The sequence below is a fragment of the Nelumbo lutea genome, chromosome 3 (genome assembly GCF_056320005.1).
Source record: "Nelumbo lutea isolate HS-2025 chromosome 3, American lotus-T2T, whole genome shotgun sequence".
In the NCBI taxonomy this organism is placed as follows: Eukaryota; Viridiplantae; Streptophyta; class Magnoliopsida; order Proteales; family Nelumbonaceae; genus Nelumbo; species Nelumbo lutea.
Window position 1 is genome coordinate 63653422 of NC_142686.1, and position 17460 is coordinate 63670881.

Below are 17460 nucleotides of genomic sequence, written 5' to 3' on the forward strand. Positions count from 1 at the left end.
TGGAGCTCATCTTCTCTATCTTTTTTCTCTACTCAAGGGGGGAGGGGGAGCCCATCACATCACACTTTGTTGGGAGAAAACCTAAGAAATCCTACAATCTACAAGGAAAACAATTATTGCTAAAACTATAATCCAAGGAGATTTTAATTGAAACAAAAAAAAAGAAAAAGAGTGTTAGAGAAATGAAGCAAGAGACAAGGATGATGGCAACGGTTGGTGGAGGTGGAAGAGAGAGATATGGCTTGAAAAAAACGCTTGTTTATTAAGGTGGGCCTTGCAAAACGAATTTAAGAGAAACCAAAATTAAGAAGACAAAATAAAAATGGAGCATGATGGAATCGCCTTATTGTTTGTCTACCAAACAAAAATCTCATAAGGCAGAATCAAGTATGTTAGATGTGGTTTACGTGTGACCAAGGTTTATTGGTATCATAAAAAACCTATAAAAGATACTGGCACGATACATATCCAATTATGCAATACACACTGATACACACACATCTCCCATCCAAAAGCAACATGAATAGCGTGATTTGAAGCAAGGTTTTAAAAACTGGATTGGACATGAAATCATTTTGGGGACCAGTTCCCAGATCAAAAGGTCTACCCATTCGGTTCGAGTTGATGAGTTGATGGTTTAATTGGCTGGGTTAGTAGGTCGTTGACCAAATGAATGGTTTTTGGCTCAATAGCGGTTTTAGGGTGAAATGGAGCTGGTTGCCTAACTGATTCCTGGCTTAAATGGTCTGATCATGATTCGAACTTTAGTCCCAAAACATGTGTCTTCACTTAAGATCTTGAACAATCATAACACCTTTAAACTTGCCATAGTAAACGAAATAAAATAAACTTTATCATTGTTGTTAATATGCAAACCAAACAAATACCATATACTTATGTTCAATGATTCTAACAAAATATTAAAAATTAGTATTTTATAAACATTAATAAATAAATAATCTATCAAAATTACATTTATATAAATTTTGATTTTTACTCTCAATTTTTTTTATAAATAAAAATGTTAATAATAGAAAATTTATTTTAGTGCTTAAAAATCATAAATTTGTGCAAGATATGTATCATAAAAATTTAATATATTTTTATAAATTATTTATTTCTATTTTAATTTACACTAAAAGTAACATATTTATTATTTACAAAAATAAAAAATTGTTTACAAAATATTTAAGAATATAATATTAAATTGAACCTATCAAATCCACTAATTTATGATATCAAAAATGGTTTCTTGTTTCAGAAAATTTATAGAAATAAAAATGTTAACAATGGAATCGTGAGTGGTGTGGTAAGGCTACGTACGGGGGTCTCCTTGAAGGATGAAGCAAAGGGCAAAGGGTAGGCTAAAGGCTATAATGAATGGAATGTCCACCCCTCATTGTGACTCAATCCTCCTTTTATAGTGGAGATCTCAAGGTCTCGAAAGGAAGGAGCTAAAAGTGTATGATTCCTACTAGGGAATGGATTTTTTTATTCGGTGTCAATTGTCAAGGAACACCGTTAGGGTTTCGCCACTGTCTTATGATATATCTTAAGGATGACGTTTTGTTTTGTCATTGGATTCTCATAATACACATGTGCTATTTCCTTTCGTGAGTCTCTTAGATTGGAGTGCCATGAATGGTGTCAATACATATCTCACGTGTCTTTTTTAATCTTATTGGGCATTCTATCACATGGGTTGTTAGTGAAGCACATGTTTCTTTACTTGTTTTTCACCAGTGATGGACTTGAGCTCGTCGTAGGTTTGTAAAGGCTCTGAGCTCATCACAAACTCACGGCAGCTCGTGCTCATCGTGCATGTGTGATGAATCTAAGATCATCACAGCTTCACGAAGGCTTTATGCTGATCGCAGGTTTGTTTTAGGCTATGAGTTCATCACAAGCTTGTGTAGGCTTAGAGCTTATCGCGAGTTTTTGCCGAGTCTTGGACTCGTCATGGGTACCTTTTTGGCATTGGTTTAGCACCTTCTATGCTACTACAATCGTGATGATTAACATGTACCTACAATTAGCCCCTTGCTTATTGGTAAGTGGAAGCTTACTGATAAGCATTTACATTGTCGGGGGTCATTTATGAGGTATGGGTACGGGGAACTATAGGTGTCGTGGCATCTTGTTTCTAGTGGGGATGCATGGCAGACTGTGTGCATGATTTTTTTTTATTTAGGTAGGTTATTAGCCCATTTGCTTATTAGTAAAAAAATAAGCATTTCAGTTTTGTTATATCTTGTTGTTATTTGGGCAACAAGCGGGGGCAATTGCTTTGAGTTCATCTCCCATTTTATTTGTAATTTGGCATGGGTTATTTGGTCATTTGGGCTAGTTGTGTTGATGTTCTCAGCCACCTTGTATTTTGACAAGAGGCAGTTTGATATTAGACTATTTGGCAAAGTTCTTAGCCCCCTGCATCTCGATAGAAAGAAGCTTGTTAAAAGACAACTACTAGCTAGTAGTTTGCTTTCCAGCCCCCCTATTATTGCTAGGGTAGTATGTATTGGTAATTTTGATTTTTAGCCCCCCGTTTCTCGATAGGAAATGCTTTGCCAAAGATAATTGTTTTTGTGGTTTTGATTTTCAGCTCCTTGTCTTTGGTAGAGTATTTTCTGTCGTGAAATACGTTCATGAATTTGGTAATTTAGCCAAGGCTTTCAGCCCCCTTTGTGTTGGTGGGCATGCTTAATTAGCTACTATTTGACTTCTACAAGAATTCATTGGGGGATGTAGGGGGTCTTCTCATTCTTATGCTATTTGATGGCAGTGAGATTGACCATTATGTGTGTGATGTGGGTTTCATCATGTCTCTTGCATAACTGTTGACTTGCATTAATGCGTTATGGAAGGGCATGTGGCTTGAGATTTGGTGTTAACTTTTGCGAAGTGGAAACCTGCTGACGTGGCTATCCTTTTAAATTCATTGGTTGATTGTCCTGCTTTTCTGGTGGTAATTTTGTAATTTTTATGGGCCTTCTTTTTCGGTTGAGTGACTGCGGGAGACTGATAATCATTCTGTTCAGTCTTCCACGACGCCATTTTGACTTCCTTACTTGTGCCAGGCTTCTATAAGAGGGCAATGCTCGAAAAGATTTTTGTGCTTTCTATTCTATTTCTACTTTGAGTCCACTGTGCCTTCTGTGTTCATTTGATCTCCCTTTTCGATTTATCTTCTCCTTCAAATTCTTCATACTAGCTATACTCAGTAATGGCTCCTCGTGCTTACAAGAAGTCCGAATGTCCGCTTGTTGATTTTGTCAGAGTTGTGGATACTGTGGATATGCTTTCTGAGCGCGAATCCGCTAAGATGGCTAACAGTGTAAAGGGTTTTTGCCCCCCTATGCGAATGTGAAGGGGCAAAGGTGGGGAGTTTGATGCCATAGAGGGGAAGGAACCAATGAGGTTTTGTGGTCAATTGGATCGTTCTGTATTGTTTTGGTGCCACAAGTCGAGAACTGGTGGTTCGAAGTTGTCGGTGAACTACTTAGGCTGGGTGCGCTTCATGTTGGAGAACCCTATGTTCTGTAGGTTGCTCTGTGATGCTAGACTTCTTCGCTTCATCGACTATTTTATGGATCTCCTCGACAAGGAGGGGGTTAGCTATATCAAGCCTCTTCTAGAGCATTGGTGTTGTCATACTCACACCATCATGGGTGCTTTTAGTGAGTTTGGTATCATCGTCGAAGATGTTGCTGCTCTGTTACATCTTCCAGTGGGAGAAGCAGTATCTACGTAGCATTTGTAGTTTGTTGAATTGATTCCTACCAATTTGTCTGACTTGTGCATGGAGCTGATGGAGGAGATCCATGCTTTCAAGTCTCAAGAGGATGAATCTTTGGCCCATGGGAAGTGGGCACTAGAGGCATGGATAGCGTATTTGTTTGAGAGAAAGGGTTCAGATGACATCATGGTTCGAAAGGGGGACAACCAGTGTCGTCTTACAGCATCATCTTGTATGTTGCATCTCGGTTCCTGTTTCCTAGTAACCCAAACTATGACCTTCGGATGGTTTTGGTTCCCCTTTCTGTTCTTGCAACTAGTGGATATCAATTGTCGTTGGCCTCAATGTTCTTGGGCTACCTATTCGACAAGATGGACGACACCATTCATCAAATAATGGATCCAAGTTGCAAGCAGTGTTATTTGTATGTCTTCTCTCCATTCTTGTTTATGTTTCTCTGTGAGCCTTCTCAGCTCAGTGTTAATCCCTGTTGGTTATCTCCTTTCAATGTCACTATTGTGACTCTAGAGAGGGATCAGATTGAATAACAAAATTTGGTTGTTTGCCGAGGGAAGCGGTGGCTCATTGCCAAGAGGCTTAAAAAATTTGGGGTTGTCGAGACCAATGTGAAGTTGTTTTCGCTTAAGGGCTTTGTTTTGAGACCATATGTTCAGCACATTCGCCACTCCATGTCATTCAGTATTGGTGCCAATGTCACTAAAGACGGTAACTAACAATGTGTTGTCGATGCCACCCATCTTCTCGCTCGTATGGCACGTCCCATTCTCTGGCCCAGGGTTCTCACATATCTTGATCATGCTGGGGAAGTGCAAGTGGCAGCCTACCATCTTGACTGGCTTCTCTGTCAGTTCGGTTGTGACAATTTGGGATCGCAATTTTTGCAATCAATAGGTGATGATGTTTTTTGGAATCGCCAAAACGATATGGCATTTCTTGGTGTTTCTCATTATGAATTTGAATTTGATATGTACCTTAGAAATTTTAATAAATTTGATTTTTTTTAAGTTAGCACTATATATTTTTATAAATTATCAATTGATATTTTAATTTGCATTTTATAATAACATATCTATGGTTTACAAAAATAAATATATCATTTATTGAACATATCAAAATTTAATATTTACTTGATTTTTTGTTAATGTTGAATAGTAAAAATAATAAAATAAGAAATAATTGATATAGTAGTTAAAATATAATAATTGCATTTGTTTTGTCTTGAACTTAAAGAGAACATAACATAATAATGGCTTTATGCATATGTTAATTTGTTAAAATCCATATAATATGAGTGTTTGACTCTTTAACTAATGGATTATCAATAAAATTGTATGAGATCTATGCATCATATTATATTAATTGTAATATATTTCTTCATATATATACTATTAAAATAAATATTTTTAAGTATTTATACTTTATTTGTGGTTCTTTTGACCTCTAGGTTAATTTAATTGATGCATTTATGAATTTTATATGTATTTTACTAGCATATCCATTGTATTTTCATATCTTTCGTCCATATCTATTCATTTCCAAAGAGTATCTATATTTGTATTAGTATTCAAGCAATTTGACACAATACTCGATGCTGACACTTTTATCCTTGTGTGTGACAAACCAAAAGAGGTGTGTTGTCCGATACAATATTCAATACCGACACTTCAATCCTTACCTGTGACACACCAAATAAAGGACCATAGTTAGGGTTAAAGAGAAGAAGAAGAAGAAGAAGAAGATAGGCATAGAGACATATGGGAAGCTTGCTTGGATAAAGCAATAAACCGCTTACTATTTTCAAGAACAAAACAATGAAAAAGTTACCTCAACACCACTAGAGAAGAAAAATAGGCCTTTTAGAGAACTAATAAGCATGCATGTGCTTTGCACGTGACAATTGTAGATGACACTAATGATAGTAATAATGTTTCAAAATTTTATATAAATATGTATTTTTTATTTATTTTTTGTTTTTTATTATTAATCGGATGCAAATTGCAAAATCCAAATCTGATTGCATAAACATCTCATATAAAAATGTAATAATCGGATCAAGTTGTGATGTTTCAAGTATCATTGATACGTATCTCTACTTGCTAGATTGTTCTTTTTGTATTGTTTTATCTTTTTTATGTCCTTTTATCAGAGAATGAAAGGTTTAAATATGGGGATGCTAGATTAAATGTTAACACATTTGACCCAAAAGTTGAGCTAATGATCTTTGTCAAATAATAAAATAATTTCATTTTTTTGTTAATTCTAAATTATGTATTTCTTTGTCATGATCAATACATGCATTTCTTGTTTATTACACTTATTTTCTTAATTTGGTTAACAAAAATATCATAAATGTGTAAAATTTTGTCTACATTTTTGTAATATTTTATTTTTATTTTTGTTTTAAAAATTTTATTGCATACATAGTGACTAACCAAGGATTAAAGTATCGGTATCGAATATTGTTTTAGATCATTTGCATATGGATACGCCTTAGAAACACATGGATACAAAAGGAAAAAATATGGAGACAATTAAATACACTAGGAAATGCATAAAAAATTGACAAATATATTAATAACATTATATTTATGGACATAACAACCATAATTAATGTAAAGATATAAATCAAGGTCAAAATAACCATAATTAATAACATTATATTTAAGGTCAAAATAACCATATAAATTTCATAGACAACGCCAATTTGATGTTGTCCGATCTGAGGTATTTTGAACCGAGGATGTAGTCAAAAAGTCTAACGAATAGGACGAGGTCGAGGTGGAAGGACGAAGATACACATTGACATTTGCAACCACACGAAGAGTTAGAAGCCTTAGGAGTTATTCTCCGGGTAGGCACTCTAACACTCAAGTTAATAGGGTAAAAAGGTTGGCCAAGACGAGAAAATTGAGATGATGCTAGTTTCAAGAGGAAGAGGTGCTAAGCGAGTAGAGAATTCCCAAAAGTCCCTTACCTCGAACTGGGAGTATCTATTTATAGTTTAATATCTGTGTTTTGGTCGGATAGGGCTTCTGGGTCATCGGGATGAGATTATCCACCGAGGTCTTCAAGGGGTTCCCTTTTCTCGGTGCGGTACACTTCCTTGTCCATATGGGGCACTCCTTCCTAGCCATGCTCTTTCATCACATGATTAATGCTGACGCAATCTAAAGAGCACGACTACGAAATCTACTAGGTGGGTGCTCTTGGCCAGCTCGACAATCGCTAGAGCACCACTCCCCCAACTCTGAAGTCAAGGAGTGTAGTGCTTGGTCATGACTGGGCAGAAGAGTTCTAAGGTCCTCGACTAAGGAACTATAGTTTCTTTGAGCTGACTGATCAGGGTAAGACTAGCTTAATGAATGGAATGGGCGGTTCAATGCTCGTGCCATATTCGTTATGGGTTGGTAGACATGTTGTTTCATCTTCTCGAGATGTATGTGTGTGCAATGTGCAACGGAAAACCCATGCCGTTGATCTGAACCGTTGGCCTCCTCTATATGAAGGGAGGTGGTGAGCCATTTTACTTTGTCATTTTTTAGTGAAAGCAATTATAGGAGTTCAGTGGGTGTTTAGCCATTGGCTGGTGCTTCAGGTGTTCCGCGGTGTTATACTTCGTTAAGATGTCTTCACCGTCCTTCTTGTTTTCTTGCTCTTCCACTTCGTCATTCAATTCTTGTACGTTGGGTAGTGAGTTTGAGCTGGGGTCTCACCCCGAGGCCATCACACTCGTGGTCCATGAGACTAACTCCCATGGGGCTGAGGTTAATGAGCCCGAAAAAGAGGGTACCACAACGAAGGAGGGAAAGGTCCCTTCGGAGACAGAGGTCGAGGAAATTGATGAGACCTAACATGTATTAGATCCTTTTACTGTATTCCCAAGGAATACGAGCTAAGGTGTCCCAGAATTGGTGAGAGCCACTTCGGCTCAGTTGGGTGAACTTTGTATTTATGAGCACAACCTCATAGTCGAGCTAATATTCCCTTTGAGTGTGAGCATCGCGACAATGTTGAGGTGGTACCTCATCCAACCAATCCAACTTATGCCCAACTCCTTTAGGTACCTAGCCAGCCTCCTCTACTACTGTACAATTCACGATGTGGACATTACTCTATCGATGTTCACGTACTTTCTACACTTGAAGAAGCACCAGTAGGGCTACTATAATTTCTTGGCTTGACAAAACAATAAGGTGCTCGTAGGAGCCCCCTCCTCAGTAAAACACTAGAAAGAGGGGTTCTTTTTCATGCACTGCTCGGGGGCTTGGTTGTTCCCTCTATCGATGTTCACGTACTTTCTACACTTGAAGAAGCACCAGTAGGGCTACTATAATTTCTTGGCTTGACAAAACAATAAGGTGCTCATAGGAGCCCCCTCCTCAGTAAAACACTAGAAAGAGGGGTTCTTTTTCATGCACTGCTCGGGGGCTTGGTTGTTCCCTATCGAGTTGTCAATCCTGAAGACCAAGGTGAAGGCACCAACCAAGGCCGAGCTGTCTAGGGAGGGGTTGGTGGTCATTAGGCAGATAGTGAGGGTAGATGCATAGGAGTACACCTCATCCGCGATGTTGATTTATGATGGGTTGATCGAGCTCCCTGTTGGTTCATCATTGCTTTTTATGTTTTTCATGCTTCCTTTATTCGACTTTGAATTACTGTTGTTCTTTCTATGTAGATATGGTTATGGTTGATGAGGAGGAGAAAACAAGGCACATGTAGGCTGCTACGCAGAGGAGGAGGACAACCTAGGCGAGGGTGGCTCAACGGTAGTGTTGTTCTGAGGCCATGACTCCTTTGTCGCATAAGAGAATGAGACTTACTGAGGGCGAGGTGGTTAGTGTCAACTTCGATGTGTCTCCGCCAAAACATGTTAGACCATGGCCCATGCCCCAAGGAGGTCTTGAAATCCCACCCTCTTCGAGTTTGGTAGAACAATGGGTCGAGGTGTATAGGCTGAGTTGGAGTGTCTGACCGGAGGATACTCTAGAATTTGATGGTGTCCCCAAGTAGCTGGCTAGGGGCATTTTGTTGCTTGGGATCCTCAGGGAGACCAGAGATTGCATGAGCGGGGAGCAGGAGAGTGTGACCATCCGAGAATCCATCGTGGTAGGAATGTGGAAGGTGGCTGAGGAGGTGGAGGTGAAGCTGCTTTGCCGAGGAGGAGGCGGTCTCCAAGTACAAGGAGTCTAAGGAGTTCTAGAATGCTCTTGATGACAACGCTAGAACTCCTAGTAGACCGGCTTCACTCACTACAAGAGAATGGTCATGCACGAGCATCCTGAAATAGTCGTGGTCATGGAGGAGTACAGTCATTTTGATGCGGAGGTGCCGCCAGCAATGCAACCAACTTTGAACGATAGTGTGGCCATCCCCAAGAAGGCGAACCCCGCAGATAATACATCCAATCTGGAGTGATAAATGTATTACATTTTTTGTGTACACAACTCTGTAAGTCGAGCTTATGATCAATGTATTTCATTTCTGGTTAATGAAAATCCATTTTGCCAACCAGAATTCTTATCGTGCACTATTTCTTTTATTTTTTATCACATTTCGGAGTTCAGCTGGTCGAAGTGCTTCTCAGATCGTGTTGTCGCTAGGGGTGTGATACCAATTGAGCCTTAGAGTCTCTTTGCTCAAATTGACCCACTTCGGGTCTTGTTTAGCTGGAGTGCTTCCAAGTTCTCATCGTCATTGGGGGAGCTTGGTGGCGCTCGATCTAGTGGAGATCATGCTCCTTTAGGGGGCTGGTCATGGTTAGAGGTGTAAAATGGGTTGTGCCAGCCCGCGGCCATCCTAGGTTGTGCTGCCTTCCCCTAGGATAACTTGGGGGGTTGGCCTGGCACGGCCCACAGCCCAAGCCTGTGCGGGCCAGGCTGGTCTGTGGGTCAAGCTAGGTTGTAGACCAGGCCAAAGCTATTTATTTAAAAATTTGAAAAAAACTTAAAATTTTAATTTTATATGAATTTTGATGTATACAATTGCTTAAATATACAATAATTAAATAAATTAGTATAATAAAACTGAAAACAATTGTTTACTTTATTACTATATTATATACTATATATTATTATATAATTATAATTTATATAATATATAATATATTATATATTATATATAAATATTATTATATATATAATATAAATAATTTATATGGGTCGTGTTAGGTGTACTGTTAGGTGGGTTGTGGGCGGCACAACCTGCTCGGATATGTTGTGTCGGCCGACCCGTAGACCCAAAACTCCAGGCCCAACATGGCCCACACAATCGTGCTAAGCCTGGGACAACCCATAAACCATCGTGTTAGGCTGGGCCTGTCCAAATTCGTGCCGAGCCATGCCAAGCCATGGGCAATAGGACAAAATTTGCACCTCTAGTCATGGTGCTCGGGCAGCTCTGCTCCAGCTTTGGGTCGGGCTATTTTGTGGTGTTTGAGTGCCACCCTCTTTAGTGGTTGGATATGGGTGCCATTCCCATTGTGTCGTATTGGGCCGTTTTGGCTTAGGACCTTGACCGTTTTGGGTCAGCCGGGTCTCAATTAAGGCATTAGTCCTTTGGGATCGACTTGGCTACCGGGATGTGTGTGTTTTGGGGACCGGCTGTAGCTCTATGTGTGTTCCTAATGCGCCCAGCCATTCAGGTATGTCAGGGTCGTGTGTGCAGTGCTATGCTTTGAAGTCCTTAGCCAATAGAGTTTGGTCGGGTCATGTGTGCAACGCATATTCTTCTATTGTTAAGCAAAAGTGACTTTATTCAAGAATGTTTTGTACAAGAGATCGTCAGTCCTATTTATTGATAATACATTCTCAGGTTCCTTGTGTTCCAACTCCTCAGCATGGGTTTCCCGTCAAGGTCTTTTAACTTGTAAGTGCTCAGTCCGAGTGCTATAGTCACTCTGTATGGCCCTTCCTAGTTTGGTTTGAGTTTTCCTTCTTGGGCTTGGGCACAATGACGTTACGAAGGATGAGGTCTCCTATCTTGAACTCTCTTCTCAGAACCTTGGTGTCATAATAGTTAGCCACTTCTACTATTGTGCTACATCCAAATGTGAGCTCGGTCGTGGGCTTCTTCAACTAGGTCAAGCTCAGCCCGGAGGTCCTTGTTATTCATCTCGTCATTGTATAGCTCAATTTGGACCATGGGGGATCTGATCTCTGTAGGGATTATCGCCTCAGCTCCGAAAACTAGGCTGAGCAGGATCTCTTAGGTGGTCGTTTGTGGTGTGGTTTTGTAAGCCTAGAGGATGCTAAGTAGCTCTTCAACTCACCTGCCTTTGGCCTAGTCGAGCTTTGTTTTCAAGTCGTGGAGTAGGGTTTGATTAGTCACTTTTGTCTGTCTATTACTTTGCAACTAGTGAACTATCGTCTAGTGGTCTATCTTGAGTTCGGTGCAGAAGGCTTCATACTTTTGGCCGACGAAATGGCTGTCATTGTCGGTGATGAGGACCTGGGGAATGCCGAAGTGGCAAATGATGCTCCTCCATATGAAGCCTTAGGCGTTCTATGTGGTAATATGTGCCAAAGGCTCAACCTCAACCTACTTTGTAAAATAGTCCACTACAACAAGGTGGTACTTCTTATGTCTAGCCGCGGTGGGGAGGCTCCAAGGATGTCCATCCCCCACTAGGCAAACGGCCACAGACTTGGAATGGGTGTGAGAGACATTGTTGGCTGATGATGTAGGTTACATTGTCTTTGATAGCGGTCGCACCTCTGAACGAGCTGGGTTGCATCTTGCTTCATGGTGGGCCAGAAAATAGCCCTACCAAAGTGCCTTATATGCTAGGGTCCATGTGCTGGGGTGATATCTGCATATACCTTCATGTATCTCCCTAAGGACATAATTAGCTTCAGTTAGGGTCTTAAGGGGAGACACCTCAGGTAGGGAAGAGTATGTGACCGGTGGTAGAGCTGACCTTGAATGAGGCAATACCGGATCGACCTGTGGGTAAGCCTCTTCACTTCAATCCAGTATTCCAGAAGGGTGTCATTTTGTAGGTACTACATGATCGATCCATCCACAATGGCTCTTGCTGAACGGGGAGGACCATTAGGATTGTTTCTAAGATTGGGTTGTGGTAAGGTGTCCATCTTGATTGTAGTCTCGAGGTCGGTGCACGGTGAGCTAGAAAGCTTTGACTAGGCATTGGCTCAGATGTTCTTGGCTTTGGGAATCTATTGTATGATGAAGTGTGCTCAAGCTGTTTGGCGAGGTTTTGTACTTTCTGCGAGTAGCTTGCCATGGTGGGTTATCATGCTTCGAACTGTCTAGTGACCTAGTTGACTACGAGTTTGGAGTCACTTAAGGCTTCAACCTGCTTTTCTCCAATGTCTTTGAACTCGAATCTCAGGGTGTGCTTGAGGACGGTGTCATATGGTCCAAAGATAATGAAGCCGACTCCGCTCCCTTGCTGATTGGGCAACTCGTCCACAAGAAGGATCCAAGTTGGTGGAGCCTTGGTCGGGTCTTAAGCCAAGATGTGCATTTGGCCAGTGCTTGGGATTTGATGGTGGGTCAAGGTGCATAGTCAATGCCAAACTCTCTTAACTCTACTCTTCACCTCCACTTGATCAGGCGCCCTGATGTCTTCGACCTATGCAACACTTGCTTCAACAGCTTGCTGGTGTAGTAGAAAGGCTTTTCGGTTTAGCACTCTTCCTTTACCAAAACCAAATTGGCCACTTCACCTCCAACAGACATATTGAGCAAGAGTTGGCCCCCTGGGTTCGGTTTTGTAAGTAGGGTTGGCAAGCTCAAGTAACGCTTCAACACCTGGAATGACCGTTCGCACTCCTCGGTCCACTAGAAGTCTTTCAAATTTTTGAGTGCCTTGAAGAATGGTAGGCAACAGTCTGCAAACTTTGACATAAATCTGCTCAGTGCGACTGTTCATCAAGTGAGGCACTGCACTTCTTTGTGTGTATGCGGTGACTACATGTCCAAGACATCCAAAATCTTCTTCTTCAGATTTGCTTCGATCCCCTTCTATATGACCATGATGCCTAAGAACTTCCTAGAGCCGATGCCAAAGGTGCACTTCATTGGGTTCAACTTCATTCGATATTTCCTAAAGAGGTTGAAGACCTCCTTTAGGTCGGTCAGGTGCTGCTTTGCTTTCTTGCTCTTCACTAGCATGTTGTCTACATAGGCTTCCATGTTATGGTTGAGCTATTTTTTGAAGATGTGGTTCAACCCAAAGAGCATCACCTTGTAATAGTACAGTCCTCAGTCATCTAGGTGCATCTAGATCTAGTTTTAACCAGAGAAGGCGTCCATAAAGATTAGGAGCTCGTGCCCCGTTGTTGCGTTAACAAGCTAGTCGATTCTCAATAGGGGAAGCTATCTTTTTGGCAGGCCCTATTCAGGTCGATGAAGTCAATGCAAATTCTCCAATTCCCATTGGTCTTCTTAACCATCACTACATTTGCCAACCACTTCGGGTAAGTCACTTCTCAGACGAAGCTGACATCAAGCAATTTATACACTTCCTCATTGATCACCTGCCACCATTCGGAGGTGAAACTCCTTTTCTTCTACCTCATAGGTCAGTAGTATAGGTCAATGTTGAGCCAATGGGTGATGACCTTGAGGTCAATTCTCGACATGTCTGTTGATGACCAAGCGAACACTTTGGTGTTGTTTCTCAAAAACTACATGATGCTATCTTGGAGGCTGCCTTCTAGGAAGGGTCCTATCTGAACGGTTTTCTCCGTGTTGTTGTCAAAATAGGGCACTTGGATGAGGTCTTCCACGAGCTAGCCACACTGTGTTCGTAACTCGTGTCTCAGGTTTATACTTTTTGTGGTGAGGGCCTCACTTATGTGGGGTCTTCCTCTACAAGTTGTCATGTAACATTGTCTTGAAACTTTCGGATTTCCTCAGGCAACACCTACTCTGTAAAGGGGTTGGGAACTTCATGGCCAAATGGTACATTGAGACTGAGGCCCGTTGTGCGTTCAATGTCGATCAACCGATAATGGTGTTGTAGGGTGATTGGACACAAATGACGATAAAATCTACCATCACCGTGGTAGTGATGAGGCCATCACCAAGCAGCAACGATATAGTGATTTTCCCCTAAGGTATCAGTGAGTCTCCAGAGAATTCTACCAAAGGGATGTTGATTGGCATTAAGTGGTCCTTCCCAATGTTTAGCTGTTCAAAAGCCTCCTCGAAGAGGATGTTGACCGAGCTCCCTGTGTCTACCAGTATCCTTCGGACCTCAAAGTTTGTGATCTCGGTGGTTATTACTAGGGCATCATCGTGTAGTGTCTACACTCCCCTATGGTTGTCATTAGTGAAGGTGGTGGGGGTGTCATGCCTCAGTTTCTTTAGTTCCCTATCTTCGACTTGATGCAACCTAGCATAGGCCTTGTGGGCCGAGCTGTTCTCTCATCCGGAGGCCATCCTGCCTGAGATGATAGCGATCACTCCAGCGGGGGGAGCTCGGGCTGGTGGCACGTTTGTGCGACACGACTTTTCTTTTGGCTAGTGTTCCTTAATGTCTATGAACCCATCGAGGTACCTACACCAGACAAGGTCTTCTAAGTGGTGGCGCAGATTGTGGCAACTCTCGGTCTCATGGCAGTCTCAATACTTATCCCTTAATGGAAGTCTCAATACTTGTCCTGATTCTTCTTGTTGTTCTAGGATCTCATCTACTTAGGCCACCTGACGAAACTGCAGTCGCGGATCTGCATTAGTATTTCAGCTCGCAACTTATTTGGTGGGGTGAAGTTGTGGTACGTCGGTGGCGTAGTTCTTGGTTTGCGATCAAGGCAGCGGTCCTACTTCTTGCTCTTCCAGTCTGATCTTTGTTCTTCGTGTTTTCGCTTCCAATCGTGCTGGTCCTCTTCGCTCCTATGCAACTCTTGGGCTTTTTCGGCATTCATGTACTTTGATGAGTGCAAGTCGTTCATGATGGTGGCTATGACCACTGACTGGCCTAGATCTCGGACTTGAAGGGCTTTGACGTTGAACATCGCCAAATAGTCTCTTAAGCTCTCTCCTTTCCTCTAATGCACTTGTAAGGGGCTGGTTGATGTCTTCCAATGCCTCTGGCTGGTTGAGGTTTTCCAGTGCCTCTACGCTTCCAACAGCTCCTAGGAGGCTAGGGGTCATGATGGGAGTGAGGCATACCATGTTCTAGCGACTCTATGAAGGGTTGCAATAAAAACCTTGCATCTGAGGCCCTTAGATGAGCCGTGGGGCTCTCACAAAGACCTTCAAGATGATTGTTAGGGTATGATGCCCCATCATACTTCTCGAATTGAGGTGGCTGCCTTCTGACTAGGGAGATCTTGTCCATGATCTCCTGCAAAATGATGGGCTCTTTTGTGAGGTGCTGGTCGTGGTGTGGTTCTATTGGTCGGGCCGTCGGAGGAGTTGCACTACAGTCTGCTTGGCTGCATTCTAGTTCATCCAATCTTTCTCTTAGATCTCTGATCTTAGCATTTTAGTCTATTAGTAGTGCATTTATGGACTTCTTTGCTTTCGTAGATGCTTTCCGGTCTCAAACCAAGTTGGATTCGACTATCGAGATTGTGGGCTGTTGCAAACGGTAGCCGAGTCATTCTCTCACCGGAGTGGTGAATTTTACTGCGGGCGTTGTGTTCATGATGCCATTGTGGATAATCAAACTTTTTAGATGGTTGGGGACACCCTTGGTCTAATTGGGCCCTTTGTTGGTCTGCGTAGTACCTTTTGGGGCCATTGGTGCGAGGATCAATCACCGTAGGCACTTACATGACAGGGCAAGTGGCTAGGGGATCTTGTGCTGGCTGCCCTAGTGTTTTCATCGTGGAAAGGATGTAATCAACCTTTTGTTGCATGGTGTGGAACTATGTGAGGTCAACCGCTATCTGGGGTTGGGGCTCTCGAGGCGGAGAGATACGGATTGAGCGGGATCCTTGAGATGGGGAGCAAGCTCTAGAGCAGTTGAATGTGTTCTTTGGCATGATTGTTTTCAGTGTACAGTAAGAGGTTAGGTAATTGGCTTTTGTATGTATCCCATAGATGACGCCAATATGATGCTATCCAATCCGAGGTGTTTTGATTTGAGGACACAGTCAAATAGTCCTACCAACTGGATGAGGCCAAGGTGGAAGGTTGAAGCAGCAAACCGAGATATGCAACCACAAGAAGAGTGAGAGGACCAAGGAGTTATTCCCCGAATAGGCACTTTGATGCTCAAGTTGGTAGGGTAAAGGGTTGGTCGGGATGAATAGGTTGAGACGATAATAGTTCCGAGCCGAAGAGGTCGTCGGGATGAGGTTATCCGTTGAGGTCTTTGTGGGGTTCACTTTCCCCTAGTGGAGTCCTCTTCCTTGTCTGTATGGGGCACTCCTTCATGGTCACGCTTTTTTATCACGCGGTTAATGCTAACCCTGTCTAAAGAGGGCAGCCATGGAATCTGCCACATGGCGCCCTTGGCCAGCTCGACAATCACCCAAACAAAACTAACCATAATTAATGTATAGATATAAAGCAAGTGTATATTCTAATGATATATGTGAAGAGATATATTACAATTAATATAATGGGATACATATAAATCATACAATTTCGTTGATAATGTATCAATCAAGAGTGATAGAACATATTGTATTTATTTTTGCAAATTAATACATGCACAAAAGCTATTATTATATTATACATATGCAACTATTATATGTGAAAATATTATATCAATTATTTCCTGTTTCACTATTTTTAGTTTTTATCATTTACAAAAAAAGTAAAGAAAATTAATTTCCAAATGTTTGATAAACAATGTTTTTTATTTTTATAAACAATAAACATGTTATTATAAAATTTAATTAAAACTTCAATTAATAATTTATAAAAATATAATCTAAAAATATATCAAATATATTAAAATTTCTAAGATGCATATCATATGCAAATTCATAGTTTTAAATTACTAATCTAATTATTCTACTATTAATCTATTTATTTATATAAATTCTATGAAATAAAAAAAATATTTCTTGATGTGAAAGTAAATTAGCACATTTGACAAATTCAATTTACATTATATTCTCAAGTATTTTATAAATAATATTTTTATTTTTGTAAATATTAAATATGTTGCTATTTAGTGCAAATTAATATATTAATTAATAATTTATAAAAATTTTGAGATACATATTGTGTTCAAATTTATAAATATTAAGTACTAAAACAATTGTTCTATTATTAATATTTTTTATTTTTATAGATTTATTGACATTAAAAACAACATTTTGATGCAAATGTGGACATGAGCAATTATTTATTCTATTAGTTTATAAAATAATAACATTTACTTAACTTTTTTGTTAATATTAAAATTAAAAATTGTAAAATAGGAAATAATTGATATAATATTTCACCCACAATAGTTGTATATGTTTTGCGCCTTGGACTTGAATATAAAATAATATAATAATAGATTTTGTGCATGTATTAATTTGCAAAAATAAATATAATATGCTCTATCACATTTGGTTGATACATTATCAACAAAATTGTATAATTTCTTTACCCCGTTGTATTAATTGTAATATATCTCCTAATATAAAACATTGGATTATACATTTATTTTATTTCTATATTAATTATAATTATTTTGACTTTAAATAAATTATTATTAATATATTTATAAAATTTGTATGCATTTTCTATCATATTCAAATGTTTTCATGTTTTTTCATTAATATCCA